Genomic DNA, 448 nt, shown 5'->3' on the forward strand with positions numbered 1-448 from the left:
CTCATCACTGTCAAATTGTATATCAGTTTCTGTCAGGTCGGCTTTTCCCCCTAGGCTGGTTTTTCATGTTAAGTATTGTGGAGGTGAAGACTGAGGTTATTTTGTGGCTGTTTTATTCAGTGTTATTCCATCTTTGGAGAGGGGGTGGTGAGGGGGCTGGAATCCATCTTTTCCACTAGAAGCAGTGAGGCCCAAGGCAAGGATATGCCTTTGCTGGCTGTTCAGTGGGCTGTTCAGTGGGCTGTTCCCAAGGACACAGGCTGCTTACCTGTTTGCTAGACTTTTAAAATCCTCGTTACAGAATCACGAAGCGGTCTCATAAAAGCCACTCTTCTTGTGTAAACCTGCAGTAGAGTCCTTGATTGCTGAAGTCTGAGGATCCCAGTGCTGTACAAAGTTTATGCTGGTGCAGCTTTCCTGAGGTCTCTGGAGGGCGGTTTGAGGCAGA

This window comes from Pteropus medius, unplaced genomic scaffold (assembly GCF_902729225.1).
Source record: "Pteropus medius unplaced genomic scaffold, Ma_sr-lr_union100, whole genome shotgun sequence".
Classification (NCBI taxonomy): Eukaryota; Metazoa; Chordata; class Mammalia; order Chiroptera; family Pteropodidae; genus Pteropus; species Pteropus medius.